The 20,162-nt window shown below is 46.5% G+C and overlaps 11 pseudogenes; 6 read left to right on the top strand and 5 right to left on the bottom strand.

The window, feature by feature from the left end:
• Nucleotides 1-16,119: 16,119 nt before the first annotated feature.
• Nucleotides 16,120-16,238, top strand: LOC149721963 (5S ribosomal RNA; annotated as a pseudogene).
• Nucleotides 16,239-16,375: 137 nt separating this feature from the next.
• On the top strand, nt 16,376-16,494 carry LOC149721962 (5S ribosomal RNA; annotated as a pseudogene).
• A 123-nt stretch (nt 16,495-16,617) lies between these two features.
• Nucleotides 16,618-16,736, top strand: LOC149721961 (5S ribosomal RNA; annotated as a pseudogene).
• Nucleotides 16,737-16,873: 137 nt separating this feature from the next.
• On the top strand, nt 16,874-16,992 carry LOC149721960 (5S ribosomal RNA; annotated as a pseudogene).
• A 123-nt stretch (nt 16,993-17,115) lies between these two features.
• Nucleotides 17,116-17,234, top strand: LOC149721959 (5S ribosomal RNA; annotated as a pseudogene).
• A 342-nt stretch (nt 17,235-17,576) lies between these two features.
• On the top strand, nt 17,577-17,695 carry LOC149721958 (5S ribosomal RNA; annotated as a pseudogene).
• Nucleotides 17,696-17,962: 267 nt separating this feature from the next.
• LOC149721957 (5S ribosomal RNA) lies at nt 17,963-18,081 on the bottom strand (annotated as a pseudogene).
• Nucleotides 18,082-18,218: 137 nt separating this feature from the next.
• Nucleotides 18,219-18,337, bottom strand: LOC149721956 (5S ribosomal RNA; annotated as a pseudogene).
• Nucleotides 18,338-18,935: 598 nt separating this feature from the next.
• LOC149721955 (5S ribosomal RNA) lies at nt 18,936-19,054 on the bottom strand (annotated as a pseudogene).
• A 135-nt stretch (nt 19,055-19,189) lies between these two features.
• Nucleotides 19,190-19,308, bottom strand: LOC149721954 (5S ribosomal RNA; annotated as a pseudogene).
• Nucleotides 19,309-19,667: 359 nt separating this feature from the next.
• LOC149721953 (5S ribosomal RNA) lies at nt 19,668-19,786 on the bottom strand (annotated as a pseudogene).
• Between the last annotated feature and the right edge of the window lie 376 nt (nt 19,787-20,162).

Genomic DNA, 20,162 nt, shown 5'->3' with positions numbered 1-20,162 from the left:
AGGTATTGTGTAAAAACCTTGACTTTTTACGTCACATCTGAGACCTCACAACACCGCTCCCGGATGGGCTCGAACCACCAACCTATTGCATAACAGCCGAACGCGCTAACCATTGCGCCACGGACGCCCAAAACCTAAATGCTCGTCAGGTATTGTGCAAAAAACTTGACTTTTTACGTCACATCTGAGACCTCACAACACCGCTCCCGGATGGGCTCGAACCACCAACCTATTAATTAACAGCCGAACGCGCTAACCATTGCGCCACGGACGCCCAAAAGTTAAATGCTCGACAGGTATTGTGTAAAAACCTTGACTTTTTACGTCACATCTGAGACCTCACAACACCGCTCCCGGATGGGCTCGAACAACCAACCTATTGGTTAACAGCCGAACGCGCTAACCATTGCGCCACGGAAGCCCAAAAGTTAAATGCTCGTCAGGTATTGTGTAAAAACCTTGACTTTTTACGTCACATCTGAGACCTCACAACACCGCTCCCGGATGGGCTCGAACCACCAACCTATTGGTTAACAGCCGAACGCGCTAACCATTGAGCCACGGAAGCTCAGAAATTAAATGGTTGTCAGGTGTTGTGGAAAAACTTTGGCTTTCTACGTTACATTTGAGACACCCACAACACCTCTCCCGGGTGGGCTCGAACCACCAACCTTTCGATTAACAGCTGAACGCGCTAACCATTGCGCCACGGAATCCCAAAAATTAAATGCTCGTCAGGTACTGTGTAAAAACCTTGACTTTTTACGTCACATCTGAGACCTCACAACACCGCTCCCGGATGGGCTCGAACCACCAACCTATTGGTTAACAGCCGAACGCGCTAACCATTGCGCCACGGAAGCCCAGAAGTTAAATACTCGTCAGGTATTGTGTAAAAACCTTGACTTCTTACGCCACATCTGAGACCTCACAACACCGCTCCCGGATGGGCTCGAACCACCAACCTATTGGTTAACAGCCGAACGCGCTAACCATTGCGCCACGGAAGCCCAAAAGTTTAATGCTCGTCAGGTATTGTGTAAAAACCTTGACTTTTTACGTCACATCTGAGACCACACAACACCGCTCCCGGATGGGCTCGAACCACCAACCTATTGGTTAACAGCCGAACGCGCTAAACATTGCGCCACGGAAGCCCAAAAGTTTAATGCTCGTCAGGTATTGTGTAAAAACCTTGACTTTTTACGTCACATCTGAGACCTCACAACACCGCTCCCGGATGGGCTCGAACCACCAACCTATTGGTTAACAGCCGAACGCGCTAACCATTGCGCCACGGAAGCCCAAAAATTCAATGTTCGACAGGTATTGTGGAAAAACTCTGACATTTTATGTTACATTTGAGACGTCACAACACCGCTGACGGGAGAGCTCAAACCACCAGTCTTTTGAATAGCAGCTGAACGCGCTAACCATTGCGCCACGGAAGCCCAAAAGTTAAATGCTCGTCAGGTATTATGTAAAAACCTTGACTTTTTACGTCACATCTGAGACCTCACAACACCGCTCCCGGATGGGGTCGAACCACCAACCTATTGGTTAACAGCCGAACGCGCTAACCATTGCGCCACGGAAGCCCAAAAATTAAATGGTCGTCATTTATTGTGCAAAAACTTTGGCTTTCTACGTTACATTTCAGATCCCACAACACCGCTCCCGGGTGGGCTCGAACCACCAACCTATTGGTTAACAGCCGAACGCGCTAACCATTGAGCCACGGAAGCTCAGAAATTAAATGGTTGTCAGGTATTGTGGAAAACCTTGACTTTTTACGTCACATCTGAGACCTCACAACACCGCTCCCGGATGGGCTCGAACCACCAACCTATTGGTTAACAGCCGAACGTGCTAACCATTGCGCCACGGAAGCCCAAAAATTAAATGGTCGTCAGGTATTGTGGAAAAATTTTGGCTTTCTACGTTACATTTGAGATCACACAACACCGCTCCCGGGTGGGCTCGAACCACCAAGCTATTGGTTAACAGCCGAACGCGCTAACCATTGCGCCAAGGAAGCCCAAAATTTAAATGCTCGTCAGGTATTGTGTAAAAACCTTGACTTTTTACGTCACATCTGAGACCTCACAACACCGCTCCCGGATGGGCTCGAACCACCAACCTATTAATTAACAGCCGAACGCGCTAACCATTGCGCCACGGACGCCCAAAAGTTAAATGCTCGACAGGTATTGTGTAAAAACCTTGACTTTTTACGTCACATCTGAGACCTCACAACACCGCTCCCGGATGGGCTCGAACAACCAACCTATTGGTTAACAGCCGAACGCGCTAACCATTGCGCCACGGAAGCCCAAAAGTTAAATGCTCGTCAGGTATTGTGTAAAAACCTTGACTTTTTACGTCACATCTGAGACCTCACACCACCGCTCCCGGATGGGCTCGAACCACCAACCTATTGGTTAAAAACCGAACGCGCTAACCATTGAGCCACGGAAGCTCAGAAATTAAATGGTTGTCAGGTGTTGTGGAAAAACTTTGGCTTTCTACGTTACATTTGAGACACCCACAACACCTCTCCCGGGTGGGCTCGAACCACCAACCTTTCGATTAACAGCTGAACGCGCTAACCATTGCGCCACGGAATCCCAAAAATTAAATGCTCGTCAGGTACTGTGTAAAAACCTTGACTTTTTACGTCACATCTGAGACCTCACAACACCGCTCCCGGATGGGCTCGAACCACCAACCTATTGGTTAACAGCCGAACGCGCTAACCATTGCGCCACGGAAGCCCAGAAGTTAAATACTCGTCAGGTATTGTGTAAAAACCTTGACTTCTTACGCCACATCTGAGACCTCACAACACCGCTCCCGGATGGGCTCGAACCACCAACCTATTGGTTAACAGCCGAACGCGCTAACCATTGCGCCACGGAAGCCCAAAAGTTTAATGCTCGTCAGGTATTGTGTAAAAACCTTGACTTTTTACGTCACATCTGAGACCTCACAACACCGCTCCCGGATGGGCTCGAACCACCAACCTATTGGTTAACAGCCGAACGCGCTAAACATTGCGCCACGGAAGCCCAAAAGTTTAATGCTCGTCAGGTATTGTGTAAAAACCTTGACTTTTTACGTCACATCTGAGACCTCACAACACCGCTCCCGGATGGGCTCGAACCACCAACCTATTGGTTAACAGCCGAACGCGCTAACCATTGCGCCACGGAAGCCCAAAAATTCAATGTTCGACAGGTATTGTGGAAAAACTCTGACATTTTATGTTACATTTGAGACGTCACAACACCGCTAACGGGAGAGCTCAAACCACCAGTCTTTTGAATAGCAGCTGAACGCGCTAACCATTGCGCCACGGAAGCCCAAAAGTTAAATGCTCGTCAGGTATTGTGTAAAAACCTTGACTTTTTACGTCACATCTGAGACCTCACAACACCGCTCCCGGATGGGCTCGAACCACCAACCTATTGGTTAACAGCCGAACGCGCTAACCATTGAGCCACGGAAGCTCAGAAATTAAATGGCTGTCAGGTGTTGTGGAAAAACTTTGGCTTTCTACGTTACATTTGAGACACCCACAACACCTCTCCCGGGTGGGCTCGAACCACCAACCTTTCGATTAACAGCTGAACGCGCTAACCATTGCGCCACGGAATCCCAAAAATTAAATGCTCGTCAGGTACTGTGTAAAAACCTTGACTTTTTACGTCACATCTGAGACCTCACAACACCGCTCCCGGATGGGCTCGAACCACCAACCTATTGGTTAACAGCCGAACGCGCTAACCATTGCGCCACGGAAGCCCAGAAGTTAAATACTCGTCAGGTATTGTGTAAAAACCTTGACTTCTTACGCCACATCTGAGACCTCACAACACCGCTCCCGGATGGGCTCGAACCACCAACCTATTGGATAACAGCCGAACGCGCTAACCATTGCGCCACGGAAGCCCAAAAGTTTAATGCTCGTCAGGTATTGTGTAAAAACCTTGACTTTTTACGTCACATCTGAGACCTCACAACACCGCTCCCGGATGGGCTCAAACCACCAACCTATTGGTTAACAGCCGAACGCGCTAAACATTGCGCCACGGAAGCCCAAAAGTTTAATGCTCGTCAGGTATTGTGTAAAAACCTTGACTTTTTACGTCACATCTGAGACCTCACAACACCGCTCCCGGATGGGCTCGAACCACCAACCTATTGGTTAACAGCCGAACGCGCTAACCATTGCGCCACGGAAGCCCAAAAATTCAGTGTTCGACAGGTATTGTGGAAAAACTCTGACATTTTATGTTACATTTGAGACGTCACAACACCGCTAACGGGAGAGCTCAAACCACCAGTCTTTTGAATAGCAGCTGAACGCGCTAACCATTGCGCCACGGAAGCCCAAAAGTTAAATGCTCGTCAGGTATTATGTAAAAACCTTGACTTTTTACGTCACATCTGAGACCTCACAACACCGCTCCCGGATGGGGTCGAACCACCAACCTATTGGTTAACAGCCGAACGCGCTAACCATTGCGCCACGGAAGCCCAAAAATTAAATGGTCGTCATTTATTGTGCAAAAACTTTGGCTTTCTACGTTACATTTCAGATCCCACAACACCGCTCCCGGGTGGGCTCGAACCACCAACCTATTGGTTAACAGCCGAACGCGCTAACCATTGAGCCACGGAAGCTCAGAAATTAAATGGTTGTCAGGTATTGTGGAAAACCTTGACTTTTTACGTCACATCTGAGACCTCACAACACCGCTCCCGGATGGGCTCGAACCACCAACCTATTGGTTAACAGCCGAACGTGCTAACCATTGCGCCACGGAAGCCCAAAAATTAAATGGTCGTCAGGTATTGTGGAAAAATTTTGGCTTTCTACGTTACATTTGAGATCACACAACACCGCTCCCGGGTGGGCTCGAACCACCAACCTATTGGTTAACAGCCGAACGCGCTAACCATTGCGCCAAGGAAGCCCAAAATTTAAATGCTCGTCAGGTATTGTGTAAAAACCTTGACTTTTTACGTCACATCTGAGACCTCACAACACCGCTCCCGGATGGGCTCGAACCACCAACCTATTGCATAACAGCCGAACGCGCTAACCATTGCGCCACGGAAGCCCAAAACCTAAATGCTCGTCAGGTATTGTGCAAAAAACTTGACTTTTTACGTCACATCTGAGACCTCACAACACCGCTCCCGGATGGGCTCGAACAACCAACCTATTGGTTAACAGCCGAACGCGCTAACCATTGCGCCACGGAAGCCCAAAAGTTAAATGCTCGTCAGGTATTGTGTAAAAACCTTGACTTTTTACGTCACATCTGAGACCTCACAACACCGCTCCCGGATGGGCTCGAACCACCAACCTATTGGTTAACAGCCGAACGCGCTAACCATTGAGCCACGGAAGCTCAGAAATTAAATGGTTGTCAGGTGTTGTGGAAAAACTTTGGCTTCTTACGCCACATCTGAGACCTCACAACACCGCTCCCGGATGGGCTCGAACCACCAACCTATTGGTTAACAGCCGAACGCGCTAACCATTGCGCCACGGAAGCCCAAAAGTTTAATGCTCTTCAGGTATTGTGTAAAAACCTTGACTTTTTACGTCACATCTGAGACCTCACAACACCGCTCCCGGATGGGCTCGAACCACCTACCTATTGGTTAACAGCCGAACGCGCTAAACATTGCGCCACGGAAGCCCAAAAGTTTAATGCTCGTCAGGTATTGTGTAAAAACCTTGACTTTTTACGTCACATCTGAGACCTCACAACACCGCTCCCGGATGGGCTCGAACCACCAACCTATTGGTTAACAGCCGAACGCGCTAACCATTGCGCCACGGAAGCCCAAAAATTCAATGTTCGACAGGTATTGTGGAGAAACTCTGACATTTTATGTTACATTTGAGACGTCACAACACCGCTAACGGGAGAGCTCAAACCACCAGTCTTTTGAATAGCAGCTGAACGCGCTAACCATTGCGCCACGGAAGCCCAAAAGTTAAATGCTCGTCAGGTATTATGTAAAAACCTTGACTTTTTACGTCACATCTGAGACCTCACAACACCGCTCCCGGATGGGCTCGAACCACCAACCTATTGGTTAACAGCCGAACGCGCTAACCATTGAGCCACGGAAGCTCAGAGATTAAATTGTTGTCAGGTATTGTGGATAAGTTATGACTTATTACGTTACATCTGAGACCCTACAACACCTCTCACGGTTGGGCTCGAACCACCAACCTTTCGGTTAACAGCCGAACGCGCTAACCATTGCGCCAAGGAAGCCCAAAAAATAAATGGTCGTCAGGTATTGTGGAAAAACTTTGTCTTTCTACGTTACATTTGAGATCCCACAACACCGATCCCGGGTGGGCTCGAACCACCACCCTATTGGTTAAAAGCTGAACGCGCTAACCATTCAGCCACGGAAGCTCAGAAATTAAATGGTTGTCACGTATTGTGGAAAAGTTTTGACTTTTTACGCTACATCTGAGACCCCACAACACCTCTCCCGGTTGGGCTCGAACCACCAACCTTTTGGTTAACAGCCGAACGCGCTAACCATTGCGCCATGGAAGCCCAAAAATTAAATGTTCGTCAGGTATTGTGGAAAAACCTTGACTTTTTACGTCACTTCTGAGACCTCACAACACCGCTCCCGGATGGGCTCGAACCACCAACCTATTGGTTAACAGCCGAACGCGCTAACCATTGAGCCACGGAAGCTCAGAAATTAAATGGTCGTCACGTATTGTGGAAAAACTTTGGCTTTCTACGTTACATTTGAGATCCCACAACACCGCTCCCGGGTGGGCTCGAACCACCAACCTATTGGTTAACAGCCGAACGCGTTAACCATTGCGCCACGGAAGCCCAAAAATTAAATGGTCGTGAGGTATTGTGGAAAAACTTTGGCTTTCTACGTTACGTTTGAGATCCCACAACGCCGCTCCCGGGTGGGCTCGAACCACCAACCTATTGGTTAACAGCCGAACGCGCTAACCATTGAGCCACGGAAGCTCAGAGATTAAATGGTTGTCAGGTGTTGTGGATAAGTTATGACTTATTACGTTACATCTGAGACCCTACAACACCTCTCTCGGTTGGGCTCGAACCACCAACCTTTCGGTTAACAGCCGAACGCGCTAACCATGGCGCCAAGGAAGCCCAAAAAATAAATGGTCGTCAGGTATTGTGGAAAAACTTTGTCTTTCTACGTTACATTTGAGATCCCACAACACCGCTCCCGGGTGGGCTCGAACCACCACCCTATTGGTTAAAAGCTGAACGCTCACCATTCAGCCACGGAAGCTCAGAAATTAAATGGTTGTCACGTATTGTGGAAAAACTTTGGCTTTCTACGTTACATTTGAGATCCCACAACACAGCTCCCGGGCAGGCTCGAACCACCAACCTATTTGTTAACACCCGAACGCGTTAACCATTGCGCCACGGAAGCCCAAAAATTAAATGGTCGTCAGGTATTGTGGAAAAACTTTGGCTTTCTACGTTACGTTTGAGATCCCACAACGCCGCTCCCGGGTGGGCTCGAACCACTAACCTATTTGTTTACTGCTGAACGCGCTAACCATTGCGCCACGGAAGCCCAAAAATTAAATGCTCGTCAGGTATTGTGTAAAAACCTTGACTTTTTAGGTCACTTCTGAGACCTCACAACACCGCTCCCGGATGGGCTCGAACCACCAACCTATTGGTTAACAGCCGAACGCGCTAACCATTGCGCCACGGAAGCCCGAAAGTTCAATATTCGTCAGGTATTGTGGAAAAACTCTGACATTTTATGTTACATCTGAGACGTCACAACACCGCTCCCGGAAGGGCTCAAACCACCAGTCTTTTGAATAGCAGCTGAACGCGCTAACCATTGCGCCACGGAAGCCCAAAAATTAAATGGTCGTCCGGTATTGTGGAAAAACCTGGACTTTTTACGTAACATCTGAGACCTCATAGCACCGCTCCCGGGTGTGCTCGAACCACCAACCTTTCTGTTAACAGCCGAACGCGCTAACGATTGCGCCACGGAAGCCCCAAAATTAAATGGTCGTCCGGGTTTGGGGAAAAACCTGGACTTTTTACGTCACATCTGCGACGTCACAACACCGCTCCCGGATGGGCTCGAACCACCAACCTATTGGTTAACAGCCGAACGCGCTAACCATTGAGCCACGGAAGCTCAGAAATTAAATGGTTTTCACGTATTGCGGAAAGGTTTTGACTTTTTACGCTACATCTGAGACCCCACAACACCTCTCTCGGGTGGAATCGAACCTTCAACCTTTCGATTAACAGCTGAACGCGCTAATCATTGCGCCACGGAAGCCCAAAAATTAAATGGTCGTCAGGTATTGTGGAAAAACATTGGCTTTCTACGTTACGTTTGAGACCTCACAACACCGCTCCCGGATGGGCTCGAACAACCAACCTATTGGTTAACAGCCGAACGCGCTAACCATTGCGCCACGGAAGCCCAAAAGTTAAATGCTCGTCAGGTATTGTGTAAAAACCTTGCCTTTTTACGTCACATCTGAGACCTCACAACACCGCTCCCGGATGGGCTCGAACCACCAACCTATTGGTTAACAGCCGAACGCGCTAACCATTGAGCCACGGAAGCTCAGAAATTAAATGGTTGTCAGGTGTTGTGGAAAAACTTTGGCTTTCTACGTTACATTTGAGACACCCACAACACCTCTCCCGGGTGGGCTCGAACCACCAACCTTTCGATTAACAGCTGAACGCGCTAACCATTGCGCCACGGAAGCCCAAAAATTCAATGTTCGACAGGTATTGTGGAAAAACTCTGACATTTTATGTTACATTTGAGACGTCACAACACCGCTCCCGGGAGAGCTCAAACCACCAGTCTTTTGAATAGCAGCTGAACCCGCTAACCATTGAGCCACGGAAGCTCAGAAATTAAATGGTTGTCAGGTATTGTGGAAAACCTTGACTTTTTACGTCACATCTGAGACCTCACAACACCGCTCCCGGATGGGCTCGAACCACCAACCTATTGGTTAACAGCCGAACGTGCTAACCATTGCGCCACGGAAGCCCAAAAATTAAATGGTCGTCAGGTATTGTGGAAAAATTTTGGCTTTCTACGTTACATTTGAGATCACACAACACCGCTCCCGGGTGAGCTCGAACCACCAACCTATTGGTTAACAGCCGAACGCGCTAACCATTGCGCCAAGGAAGCCCAAAATTTAAATGCTCGTCAGGTATTGTGTAAAAACCTTGACTTTTTACGTCACATCTGAGACCTCACAACACCGCTCCCGGATGGGCTCGAACCACCAACCTATTGCATAACAGCCGAACGCGCTAACCATTGCGCCACGGACGCCCAAAACCTAAATGCTCGTCAGGTATTGTGCAAAAAACTTGACTTTTTACGTCACATCTGAGACCTCACAACACCGCTCCCGGATGGGCTCGAACCACCAACCTATTAATTAACAGCCGAACGCGCTAACCATTGCGCCACGGACGCCCAAAAGTTAAATGCTCGACAGGTATTGTGTAAAAACCTTGACTTTTTACGTCACATCTGAGACCTCACAACACCGCTCCCGGATGGGCTCGAACAACCAACCTATTGGTTAACAGCCGAACGCGCTAACCATTGCGCCACGGAAGCCCAAAAGTTAAATGCTCGTCAGGTATTGTGTAAAAACCTTGACTTTTTACGTCACATCTGAGACCTCACAACACCGCTCCCGGATGGGCTCGAACCACCAACCTATTGGTTAACAGCCGAACGCGCTAACCATTGAGCCACGGAAGCTCAGAAATTAAATGGTTGTCAGGTGTTGTGGAAAAACTTTGGCTTTCTACGTTACATTTGAGACACCCACAACACCTCTCCCGGGTGGGCTCGAACCACCAACCTTTCGATTAACAGCTGAACGCGCTAACCATTGCGCCACGGAATCCCAAAAATTAAATGCTCGTCAGGTACTGTGTAAAAACCTTGACTTTTTACGTCACATCTGAGACCTCACAACACCGCTCCCGGATGGGCTCGAACCACCAACCTATTGGTTAACAGCCGAACGCGCTAACCATTGCGCCATGGAAGCCCAGAAGTTAAATACTCGTCAGGTATTGTGTAAAAACCTTGACTTCTTACGCCACATCTGAGACCTCACAACACCGCTCCCGGATGGGCTCGAACCACCAACCTATTGGTTAACAGCCGAACGCGCTAACCATTGCGCCACGGAAGCCCAAAAGTTTAATGCTCGTCAGGTATTGTGTAAAAACCTTGACTTTTTACGTCACATCTGAGACCACACAACACCGCTCCCGGATGGGCTCGAACCACCAACCTATTGGTTAACAGCCGAACGCGCTAAACATTGCGCCACGGAAGCCCAAAAGTTTAATGCTCGTCAGGTATTGTGTAAAAACCTTGACTTTTTACGTCACATCTGAGACCTCACAACACCGCTCCCGGATGGGCTCGAACCACCAACCTATTGGTTAACAGCCGAACGCGCTAACCATTGCGCCACGGAAGCCCAAAAATTCAATGTTCGACAGGTATTGTGGAAAAACTCTGACATTTTATGTTACATTTGAGACGTCACAACACCGCTGACGGGAGAGCTCAAACCACCAGTCTTTTGAATAGCAGCTGAACGCGCTAACCATTGCGCCACGGAAGCCCAAAAGTTAAATGCTCGTCAGGTATTATGTAAAAACCTTGACTTTTTACGTCACATCTGAGACCTCACAACACCGCTCCCGGATGGGGTCTAACCACCAACCTATTGGTTAACAGCCGAACGTGCTAACCATTGCGCCACGGAAGCCCAAAAATTAAATGGTCGTCAGGTATTGTGGAAAAATTTTGGCTTTCTACGTTACATTTGAGATCACACAACACCGCTCCCGGGTGGGCTCGAACCACCAAGCTATTGGTTAACAGCCGAACGCGCTAACCATTGCGCCAAGGAAGCCCAAAATTTAAATGCTCGTCAGGTATTGTGTAAAAACCTTGACTTTTTACGTCACATCTGAGACCTCACAACACCGCTCCCGGATGGGCTCGAACCACCAACCTATTAATTAACAGCCGAACGCGCTAACCATTGCGCCACGGACGCCCAAAAGTTAAATGCTCGACAGGTATTGTGTAAAAACCTTGACTTTTTACGTCACATCTGAGACCTCACAACACCGCTCCCGGATGGGCTCGAACAACCAACCTATTGGTTAACAGCCGAACGCGCTAACCATTGCGCCACGGAAGCCCAAAAGTTAAATGCTCGTCAGGTATTGTGTAAAAACCTTGACTTTTTACGTCACATCTGAGACCTCACACCACCGCTCCCGGATGGGCTCGAACCACCAACCTATTGGTTAAAAACCGAACGCGCTAACCATTGAGCCACGGAAGCTCAGAAATTAAATGGTTGTCAGGTGTTGTGGAAAAACTTTGGCTTTCTACGTTACATTTGAGACACCCACAACACCTCTCCCGGGTGGGCTCGAACCACCAACCTTTCGATTAACAGCTGAACGCGCTAACCATTGCGCCACGGAATCCCAAAAATTAAATGCTCGTCAGGTACTGTGTAAAAACCTTGACTTTTTACGTCACATCTGAGACCTCACAACACCGCTCCCGGATGGGCTCGAACCACCAACCTATTGGTTAACAGCCGAACGCGCTAACCATTGCGCCACGGAAGCCCAGAAGTTAAATACTCGTCAGGTATTGTGTAAAAACCTTGACTTCTTACGCCACATCTGAGACCTCACAACACCGCTCCCGGATGGGCTCGAACCACCAACCTATTGGTTAACAGCCGAACGCGCTAACCATTGCGCCACGGAAGCCCAAAAGTTTAATGCTCGTCAGGTATTGTGTAAAAACCTTGACTTTTTACGTCACATCTGAGACCTCACAACACCGCTCCCGGATGGGCTCGAACCACCAACCTATTGGTTAACAGCCGAACGCGCTAAACATTGCGCCACGGAAGCCCAAAAGTTTAATGCTCGTCAGGTATTGTGTAAAAACCTTGACTTTTTACGTCACATCTGAGACCTCACAACACCGCTCCCGGATGGGCTCGAACCACCAACCTATTGGTTAACAGCCGAACGCGCTAACCATTGCGCCACGGAAGCCCAAAAATTCAATGTTCGACAGGTATTGTGGAAAAACTCTGACATTTTATGTTACATTTGAGACGTCACAACACCGCTAACGGGAGAGCTCAAACCACCAGTCTTTTGAATAGCAGCTGAACGCGCTAACCATTGCGCCACGGAAGCCCAAAAGTTAAATGCTCGTCAGGTATTGTGTAAAAACCTTGACTTTTTACGTCACATCTGAGACCTCACAACACCGCTCCCGGATGGGCTCGAACCACCAACCTATTGGTTAACAGCCGAACGCGCTAACCATTGAGCCACGGAAGCTCAGAAATTAAATGGCTGTCAGGTGTTGTGGAAAAACTTTGGCTTTCTACGTTACATTTGAGACACCCACAACACCTCTCCCTTGTGGGCTCGAACCACCAACCTTTCGATTAACAGCTGAACGCGCTAACCATTGCGCCACGGAATCCCAAAAATTAAATGCTCGTCAGGTACTGTGTAAAAACCTTGACTTTTTACGTCACATCTGAGACCTCACAACACCGCTCCCGGATGGGCTCGAACCACCAACCTATTGGTTAACAGCCGAACGCGCTAACCATTGCGCCACGGAAGCCCAGAAGTTAAATACTCGTCAGGTATTGTGTAAAAACCTTGACTTCTTACGCCACATCTGAGACCTCACAACACCGCTCCCGGATGGGCTCGAACCACCAACCTATTGGTTAACAGCCGAACGCGCTAACCATTGCGCCACGGAAGCCCAAAAGTTTAATGCTCGTCAGGTATTGTGTAAAAACCTTGACTTTTTACGTCACATCTGAGACCTCACAACACCGCTCCCGGATGGGCTCAAACCACCAACCTATTGGTTAACAGCCGAACGCGCTAAACATTGCGCCACGGAAGCCCAAAAGTTTAATGCTCGTCAGGTATTGTGTAAAAACCTTGACTTTTTACGTCACATCTGAGACCTCACAACACCGCTCCCGGATGGGCTCGAACCACCAACCTATTGGTTAACAGCCGAACGCGCTAACCATTGCGCCACGGAAGCCCAAAAATTCAGTGTTCGACAGGTATTGTGGAAAAACTCTGACATTTTATGTTACATTTGAGACGTCACAACACCGCTAACGGGAGAGCTCAAACCACCAGTCTTTTGAATAGCAGCTGAACGCGCTAACCATTGCGCCACGGAAGCCCAAAAGTTAAATGCTCGTCAGGTATTATGTAAAAACCTTGACTTTTTACGTCACATCTGAGACCTCACAACACCGCTCCCGGATGGGGTCGAACCACCAACCTATTGGTTAACAGCCGAACGCGCTAACCATTGCGCCACGGAAGCCCAAAAATTAAATGGTCGTCATTTATTGTGCAAAAACTTTGGCTTTCTACGTTACATTTCAGATCCCACAACACCGCTCCCGGGTGGGCTCGAACCACCAACCTATTGGTTAACAGCCGAACGCGCTAACCATTGAGCCACGGAAGCTCAGAAATTAAATGGTTGTCAGGTATTGTGGAAAACCTTGACTTTTTACGTCACATCTGAGACCTCACAACACCGCTCCCGGATGGGCTCGAACCACCAACCTATTGGTTAACAGCCGAACGTGCTAACCATTGCGCCACGGAAGCCCAAAAATTAAATGGTCGTCAGGTATTGTGGAAAAATTTTGGCTTTCTACGTTACATTTGAGATCACACAACACCGCTCCCGGGTGGGCTCGAACCACCAACCTATTGGTTAACAGCCGAACGCGCTAACCATTGCGCCAAGGAAGCCCAAAATTTAAATGCTCGTCAGGTATTGTGTAAAAACCTTGACTTTTTACGTCACATCTGAGACCTCACAACACCGCTCCCGGATGGGCTCGAACCACCAACCTATTGCATAACAGCCGAACGCGCTAACCATTGCGCCACGGAAGCCCAAAACCTAAATGCTCGTCAGGTATTGTGCAAAAAACTTGACTTTTTACGTCACATCTGAGACCTCACAACACCGCTCCCGGATGGGCTCGAACAACCAACCTATTGGTTAACAGCCGAACGCGCTAACCATTGCGCCACGGAAGCCCAAAAGTTAAATGCTCGTCAGGTATTGTGTAAAAACCTTGACTTTTTACGTCACATCTGAGACCTCACAACACCGCTCCCGGATGGGCTCGAACCACCAACCTATTGGTTAACAGCCGAACGCGCTAACCATTGAGCCACGGAAGCTCAGAAATTAAATGGTTGTCAGGTGTTGTGGAAAAACTTTGGCTTCTTACGCCACATCTGAGACCTCACAACACCGCTCCCGGATGGGCTCGAACCACCAACCTATTGGTTAACAGCCGAACGCGCTAACCATTGCGCCACGGAAGCCCAAAAGTTTAATGCTCTTCAGGTATTGTGTAAAAACCTTGACTTTTTACGTCACATCTGAGACCTCACAACACCGCTCCCGGATGGGCTCGAACCACCTACCTATTGGTTAACAGCCGAACGCGCTAAACATTGCGCCACGGAAGCCCAAAAGTTTAATGCTCGTCAGGTATTGTGTAAAAACCTTGACTTTTTACGTCACATCTGAGACCTCACAACACCGCTCCCGGATGGGCTCGAACCACCAACCTATTGGTTAACAGCCGAACGCGCTAACCATTGCGCCACGGAAGCCCAAAAATTCAATGTTCGACAGGTATTGTGGAGAAACTCTGACATTTTATGTTACATTTGAGACGTCACAACACCGCTAACGGGAGAGCTCAAACCACCAGTCTTTTGAATAGCAGCTGAACGCGCTAACCATTGCGCCACGGAAGCCCAAAAGTTAAATGCTCGTCAGGTATTATGTAAAAACCTTGACTTTTTACGTCACATCTGAGACCTCACAACACCGCTCCCGGATGGGGTCGAACCACCAACCTATTGGTTAACAGCCGAACGCGCTAACCATTGCGCCACGGAAGCCCAAAAATTAAATGGTCCGTGGCTCAATGGTTAGCGCGTTCGGCTGTTAACCAATAGGTTGGTGGTTCGAGCCCATCCGGGAGCGGTGTTGTGAGGTCTCAGATGTGACGTAAAAAGTCAAGGTTTTTACACAATACCTGACGAGCATTTAACTTTTGGGCTTCCGTGGCGCAATGGTTAGCGCGTTCGGCGGTTAACCATTAGGTTGGTGGTTCGAGCCCATCCGGGAGCGGTGTTGTGAGGTCTCAGATGTGACGTAAAAAGTCAAGATTTTTGCACAATACCTGACGAGCATTTAGCTTTTGGGCTTCCGTGGCGCAATGGTTAGCGCGTTCGGCTGTTAAGCAATAGGTTGGTGGTTCGAGCCCATCCGGGAGCGATGTTGTGAGGTCTCAGATGTGACGTAAAAAGTCAAGGTTTTTACACAATACCTGACGAGCATTTAAATTTTGGGCTTCCTTGGCGCAATGGTTAGCGCGTTCGGCTGTTAACCAATAGGTTGGTGGTTCGAGCCCACCCGGGAGCGGTGTTGTGGGATCTGAAATGTAACGTAGAAAGCCAAAGTTTTTGCACAATAAATGACGACCATTTAATTTTTGGGCTTCCGTGGCGCAATGGTTAGCGCGTTCGGCTGTTAACCAATAGGTTGGTGGTTCGACCCCATCCGGGAGCGGTGTTGTGAGGTCTTAGATGTGACGTAAAAAGTCAAGGTTATAAAGATGAAGGTTAATTTGTCTCACTTAATTTAAATTCGAATTTTTAACTAGCACTCTCGGCAACGGCCATATCACGCTGAGAACACCGGTTCTCGTCCGATCGCCGACGTTAGCAGCGTCGAGCGCAGTCAGTACTTGGGAATACTGCGTGCCGTTGGCTTTTCACTTTTGTTTCCTCTATTAAATTCCACCCGATTTGAAAAAAGCACACATATCTTCTTTTTGTTATTGTTTTATAAAGATGAAAGTTAATTAAATTCAAATTATTAACTAGCACTCTCGACAACGGCCATATCACGCTGAATACACCGGTGTTCGTCCGAAAACCGAAGTTAAGCAGCGTCGAGCGTAGTCACTACTTGGGAGGGAGACCACTCAGGAACACTGCGTGCCGTTGGATTTTTCACTTTTTTTTCCTCTTTTAAATTTTAATAGATATGAAAAAAGCAAACATGTTTTCATTTTGTTATTGTTTTAAAATGATGAAGATTAATTTGTCTCACTTAATTTAAATTCGAATTATTAACTAGCACTCTCGGCAACGAGCATATCACGCTGAATACAGCGGTTCTCGTCCGATCACCGAAGTTAAGCAGCGTCGAGCGCAGTCAGTACTTGGGATGGAGACCACTTAGGAACACTGCGTGCCGTTGGCTTTTTCACTTTTTTTTCCTCTTTTAAATTTTAATAGATATGAAAAAAGCAAACATATCTTCTTTTTTGTTATTGTTTTATAAAGATGAAAGTTAATTAAATTCAAATTATTAACTAGCACTCTCGGCAACGGCCATATCACGCTGAATACACCGGTTCTCGTCCGATAACTGAAGTTAAGCAGCGTCGAGCGCAGTCACTACTTGGGAGGGAGACCACTTAGGAACACTGCGTGCCGTTGGCTTTTTCACTTTTTTTTCCTCTTTTAAATTTTAATAGATATGAAAAAAGCAAACATGTTTTCATTTTGTTATTGTTTTAAAATGATGAAGGTTAATTTGTCTCACTTAATTTAAATTCGAATTATTAACTAGCACTCTCGGCAACGACCATATCACGCTGAATACAGCGGTTCTCGTCCGATCACCGAAGTTAAGCAGCGTCGAGCGCAGTCAGTACTTGGGATGGAGACCACTTAGGAACACTGCGTGCCGTTGGCTTTTTCACTTTTTTTTCCTCTTTTAAATTTTAATAGATATGAAAAAAGCAAACATATCTTCATTTTTGTTATTGTTTTATAAAGATGAAAGTTAATTAAATTCAAATTATTAACTTGCACTCTCGGCAACGGCCATATCACGCTGAATACACCGGTTCTCGTCCGATAACCGAAGTTAAGCAGCGTCGAGCGCAGTCAGTACTTGGGAGGGAGACCACTTAGGAACACTGCGTGCCGTTTTTTCACTTTTTTTCCCTCTTATAAATTTTAATAGATATGAAAAAGCAAACATATCTCCTTTTTTGTTATTGTTTTATAAAGATGAAAGTTAATTAAATTTAAATTATTAACTAGCACTCTCGGCAACGGCCATATCACGCTGAATACACCGGTTCTCGTCCGATAACCGAAGTTAAGCAGCGTCGAGCGCATACAGTACTTGGGAATACTGCGTTCCGTTGGTTTTTCACTTTTGTTTCCTCTTTTAAATTCCACCCGATATGAAAGAAGCAAACATATCTTCTTTTTGTTATTGTTTTATAAAGATGAAAGTTAATTAAATTCAAATTATTAACTAGCACTCTCGGCAACGGCCATATCACGCTGAATACACCGGTTCTCGTCCGATCACCGAAGTTAAGAAGCGTCGAGCGCAGTCAGTACTTGGGAGGGCGACCACTTAGGAACACTGCGTGCCGTTAGCTTTTTCACTTTTTTTTCCTCTTTTAAATTCCAATAGATATAAAAAAGCAAACATATTTTCTTTTTGTTATTGTTTTAAAAAGATGAAGGTTAATTAGTCTCACTTAATTTAAGTTCGAATTATTATCTAGCACTCTCGGCAACGGCCATATCAAGCTGAGAACACCGGTTCTCGTCCGATCGCCGACGTTAGCAGCGTCGAGCGCAGTCAGTACTTGGGAATACTATTCATATCTATTAAAATTTAAAAGAGGAAAAAAAAGTGAAAAAGCCAACGGCACGCAGTGTTCCTAAGTGGTCTCCATCCCAAGTACTGACTGCGCTCGACGCTGCTTAACTTCGGTGATCGGACGAGAACCGCTGTATTCAGCGTGATATGCTCGTTGCCGAGAGTGCTAGTTAATAATTCGAATTTAAATTAAGTGAGACAAATTAACCTTCATCATTTTAAAACAATATCAAAATGAAAACATGTTTGCTTTTTTCATATCTATTAAAATTTAAAAGAGGAAAAAAAAGTGAAAAATCCAACGGCACGCAGTGTTCCTGAGTGGTCTCCCTCCCAAGTAGTGACTGCGCTCGACGCTGCTTAACTTCAGTTATCGGACGAGAACCGGTGTATTCAGCGTGATATGGCCGTTGCCGAGAGTGCTATTTAATAATTTTATAATAATTAACTTTCATCTTTATAAAAAAATAACAAAAAGAAGATATCTGTGCTTTTTCAAATCGGGTGGAATTTAAAAGAGGAAACAAAAGTGAAAAACCAACGGCACGCAGTATTCCCAAGTACTGACTGCGCTCGACGCTGCTAACGTCGGCGATCGGACGAGAACCGGTGTTCTCAGCGTGAAATGGTCGTTGCCGAGAGTGCTAGTTAAAAATTCGAATTTAAATTAAGTGAGACAAATTAACCTTCATCTTTATAAAACAATAACAAAAAGAAGATATGTTTGCTTTTTTCATATCGGGTGGAATTTAAAAGAGGAAACAAAAGTGAAAAAGCCAACGGCACGCAGTATTCCCAAGTACTGACTGCGCTCGACGCTGCTAACGTCGGCGATCGGACGAGAACCGGTGTTCTCAGCGTGATATGGCCGTTGCCGAGAGTGCTAGTTAATAATTCGAATTTAAATTAAGTGAGACAAATTAACCTTCATCATTTTAAAACAATAACAAAATGAAAACATGTTTGCTTTTTTCATATCTATTAAAATTTAAAAGAGGAAAAAAAAGTGAAAAAGCCAACGGCACGCAGTGTTCCTAAGTGGTCTCCATCCCAAGTACTGACTGCGCTCGACGCTGCTTAACTTCGGTGATCGGACGAGAACCGCTGTATTCAGCGTGATATGCTCGTTGCCGAGAGTGCTAGTTAATAATTCGAATTTAATTTAAGTGAGACAAATTAACCTTCATCATTTTAAAACAATAACAAAATGAAAACATGTTTGCTTTTTTCATATCTATTAAAATTTAAAAGAGGAAAAAAAAGTGAAAGCCAACGGCACGCAGTGTTCCTAAGTGGTCTCCCTCCCAAGTAGTGACTGCGCTCGACGCTGCTTAACTTCAGTTATCGGACGAGAACCGGTGTATTCAGCGTGATATGGCCGTTGCCGAGAGTGCTAGTTAATAATTTTAGTTTAATTAACTTTCATCTTTATAAAACAATAACAAAAAGAAGATATCTGTGCTTTTTCAAATCGGTTGGAATTTAAAAGAGGAAACAAAAGTGAAAAACCAACGGCATGCAGTATTCCCAAGTACTGACTGCGCTCGACGCTGCTAACGTCGGCGATCGGACGAGAACCGGTGTTCTCAGCGTGATATGGCCGTTGCCGAGAGTGCTAGTTAAAAATTCGAATTTAAATTAAGTGAGACAAATTAACCTTCATCTTTATAAAACAATAAAAAAAAGAAGATATATTTGCTTTTTTCATATCGGGTGGAATTTAAAAGAGGAAACAAAAGTGAAAAAGCCAACGGCACGCAGTGTTCCTAAGTTGTCGCCCTCCCAAGTAGTGACTGCGCTCGACGCTGCTTAACTTCAGTTATCGGACGAGAACCGGTGTATTCAGCGTGATATGGCCGTTGCCGAGAGTGCTAGTTAATAATTTGAACTTAATTAACCTTCATCTTTATAAAAAATAACAATAAGAAGATATGTTTGTTTTTTCATATCTGGTGGAATTTAAGAGGAAACAAAAGTGAAAAAGCCATCGGCATGCAGTGTTCCCAAGTACTGACTGCGCTCGACGCTGCTTAACTTCGGTTATCGGACGAGAACCGGTGTATTCAGCGTGATACGGCCGTTGCCGAGAGTGCTAGTTAATAATTTGAATTTAATTAACTTTCATCTTTATAAAACAATAACAAAAAGAAGATATGTTTGCTTCTTTCATATCGGGTGGAATTTAAAAGAGGAAACAAAAGTGAAAAACCAACGGAACCCAGTATTCCCAAGTACTGTAT

This window comes from Phalangium opilio, unplaced genomic scaffold (assembly GCF_054372755.1).
Source record: "Phalangium opilio isolate 3A_F unplaced genomic scaffold, DU_Popi_V2 ptg000002l_1, whole genome shotgun sequence".
Taxonomy (NCBI): Eukaryota; Metazoa; Arthropoda; class Arachnida; order Opiliones; family Phalangiidae; genus Phalangium; species Phalangium opilio.
The sequence above is the reverse complement of the archived record's forward strand: the minus strand, read 5'-3'. Positions and strand labels throughout refer to the sequence as shown.